Here is a 3555-nt window from a genome sequence, read left to right as displayed (position 1 = left end):
AGGTGTAAAAGACCCCCATTTAGCACTCAATTATTCATCTCCTGCCTGTGCTAGGCAGGAGTCATTCAACTGCTGCCTGTGTGAGGCAGAATGCTTTCAGACAAGAGACAGAAACCTGGCTCAATCTACCTTAAAAAAGGGGGGGGGGGGATTTATTGGCTCACACAACAGAAAATTCCAGAGGTCATCTGACACCAGGCACATCTAGACCCTGGAACTCAACTTCTGGGGCCAGGCTCTGTCTCTCCTAATCTCTCAGCTCTTCTCTCTCCTGGTTTGACTTGTGAAGGCAAGTCTTGCCATGTGTTAGCAAGATGGCCCCAGCAGAAAGATCCTCTCTCTAAAAATTCCAAAACTAGAGTTGATTGGCAATCAATGAATATTTAATAGGTACCAGGCACGGTTTTAAGCACTTTATACTTATCATATTACTTCAACAATCTCACAATCCTATGACTAGGAGTCACCTTTTCTATGCAAAGAATCAGAGCCATCAGAGAACAGATAACTTGCCAAGTGCTGATGCCTGGTAATCAGTGAAACTGGAATTTGTACTCAGGCCATCTGCTCCAGAGTCTGCTGGCTTAGCACTCACACTATATTTGGATTAATTCAGATTGGGTTGACTTAAATGATATGCTTATTCCTAAACCAAGTACTGAGATTAAGGTTTAAATGCTCTGATTAGCCAGGAATGGGTCACTTTCTAGTCCAAGACTGAACATAAGATCCATTTCTCCCAGAACTATGAACCAAGAGTGGATGAAAACTATCTTTTCCAAAAGGTAAACCAAAAGGGAAAATGTATCCTAGACAAAACAAAATATCTGACTTCTACTACACTATCCATTGTTTCTGATAGGTTGATTTTTCTCTCTTACTCCAAAAGACACAGTCAAATATTGGACACATATCAAATGTTGACTGATAAATTTATTAATTATTCCTTTGGAGAGATAGTTTTTGGAATAGTTCACTATTTTGGAACTTGTGATAGATTATATTTCTGGAAAATGAACTGGAGTTGAAAAGTGCTAAGTCACATTAGATTTCACAATAGTCATGTTAGATATCAAGAGTGTGGTGCACAATATTTTACAGGAGAACTTCAAATGTTATATATATATATATATCCTAAGACTATCTTAATACTATATGTGCAATACGGAGTTTTCTAAAATGTATATCGCCAAGACACTTAGTGAGCAACAATCAAATCATATTTTATATAAAATGTCCATGGGGAAAAGGTTATGGAAAGTGGAGGGTAGAGCACCGAGGATTAGAGCCTCCCCCCACAGCACTGAGGAGATAAGCCTTTCTGGCCGCTGTACCTCCACTCCCAGTCCCAAGAAGCAGAACACCACCCAGCACTGAAAAAGTGAGCCACACAGGTGACAGCAGCAGCCCCCCCCCCGCAACCTTTGAAATGAGAAGACACGTAAACAACTCTCAAAACCAGACTTCCAGATCACCTAATGCAACCCCAAAGAGAAATGAGATGGAACAATCTGATGCTCCTGGACTCCCTGAACTGGCAACAAAGGAGGATCTGGAAAAAAATGAAATCAGAAATAATTTCTCAGAAAACAGCACAGATTGTGCCCATAGTGCAAGACATGATTAATAAATCCAGAGAGGACACAGATGAAAAATAGAGGAGCTGAGGAACATAATGGAATGCCAACATAGGAAACAAATGGAATCCATAAAACAAATGCAAACAGATTTCCAGGAGATTAATAACTCATTGAAAGTTTACACAGCAGAATGAGCCAACATGAGGACAGAAATTCAGATATAGAAGATAAGATTGGAATTAGTGATCAGGAAATGAAAAATTGCTTTAAAATAGTAAGGGACCATGAGAAATCAATCCACCAGCTGCTAGATGATGCAAACAAGAATAACATAAGACTGATCGGAGTCAATGAAGAAACAGGAGAGAGTGCAGATGACATAAAAAACTATTCACAGAAGTGATGGCAGAAAACTTCTCAAGCAGGGGAAAAGAACTTGACATACAGATAAGTGAGGCATATAGGACTCCAACTAGCCTGGATCAAAAAAAAATCTACATGTAGGCATATAATAGTTAAGATTCCAGAAACCCCACAGAAGAACAAAATTCTACAAGACCTTAGAGAAAAGAAACAAATCACACAAAGAAAAGCCCATCAGAATCACAGCAGACTTCTCAACACAAACCCTCATGGCAAGGAGAGTTTGGAGTGATGTATTTCAAGCCCTAAAGGAAAACAGCCTCCAACCCAGATTGATGTACCCTGAAAAACTGTCTTGCAAAATTGGTGGAGAAATAAGATACTTTCATGACAAAGAGCACCTGAGGAAGTTCATGAATACCAAACCAGCACTCCAAAAATTTTAGACCATATCCTAGGAAAAAAAATGAGGATTACAACCCCAGGAAGTGCAGCAGAATGAATCCTTCAGGCACAACAAGAAATTGAACACAAAGGGGGAGAATCCAATAAAAAGAAAAAGTCATGACAGTGATAAGTCAATACATATCAGTTATAACCATCAATATTAATGGTCTCAATTCACCAGTCAAAAGAAATAGACTGGCAGAATGGGTCAAGAAGCAAGATCCAGGCTCTCTCTTTGCCGCATCTCTTTCTAGAATGGAGACCATTCTCAGCAATCAGACTGTCGACATTCCAAAAAATGTTGACATCACTCTGAAGGGATGCACAGTTATTGTGAAGGGCCCCAGCAGAACTGTGTGGAGTGACTTCAACCACATTAATGTAGAACTCAGCCTCCTTGGAAAGAAAAAGAAGAGGCTCCAGGTTGACAAATGGTGGGGAAACAGAAACTGGCTACTGTTTGTACAATCTGTAGTCATGTACAGAACATGATCAAGGTGTTACACTGGGCTTCCATTACAAGATGAGGTCTGTGTATGTTCACTTCCTCATAAACATCGTTATTCAGGAGAATGGGTCTCTTGTTGAAATCCAGAATTTCTTGGGTGAAAAATACATCTGCTGGGTTCATATGAGGGCAGGTGTTGCTTGCTCAGTATCTCAAGCCCAGAAAGATGAACTAATCCTTGAAGGATTAGTCATTACATTGAGCTTGTTTCAAACTCAGCTGCTTTGATTCAGCAAGCAACCACAGTCAAAAACAAAGATATCAGAAATTTTTTTTGAATGGCATCTATGTTTCTGAAAAGGGAACAGTTCAGCAGCCTGATGAATAAGATCCAAGAGTTATCCAGCTACAGAAACAAGCTTGTGGATTGGAAGATAAATTTGTGATATTTTAATGATGGCAATAAAAGATCTTTATTGATTTGAAAAAAAATAAAAAGAAGCAAGATCCAACAATATGCTGCATACAAGAAAGATTCTTAATTCAAACAGAAACTCATAGACTGAAAGTTAAAGGGTGGAAAACAATACTTCATGTGACAGGAACCCCCCAAAAAAGCAGGAGTAGCTATCCTCTTTGCAGATCAAGTGCATTTCAAACCAACACTGATTACGAGGCATGAAGAAGGACACTACATCCTTGTAAAGGGAGCAATCC

The 3555-nt window shown here is 39.4% G+C and overlaps 1 pseudogene; it reads left to right on the top strand.

The window, feature by feature from the left end:
* The first annotated feature begins 2622 nt into the window (after nt 1-2622).
* LOC101717877 (large ribosomal subunit protein uL6 pseudogene) lies at nt 2623-3335 on the top strand (annotated as a pseudogene).
* Nucleotides 3336-3555: the final 220 nt, after the last annotated feature.

This window comes from Heterocephalus glaber, unplaced genomic scaffold, assembly GCF_053883595.1.
Source record: "Heterocephalus glaber isolate CG9 unplaced genomic scaffold, H.glaber_assembly_v1.0 deba00000621, whole genome shotgun sequence".
Lineage (NCBI taxonomy): Eukaryota > Metazoa > Chordata > Mammalia > Rodentia > Bathyergidae > Heterocephalus > Heterocephalus glaber.
Note: the sequence above shows the minus strand (reverse complement) of the source record. Positions and strands in the feature narration are given on the sequence as shown.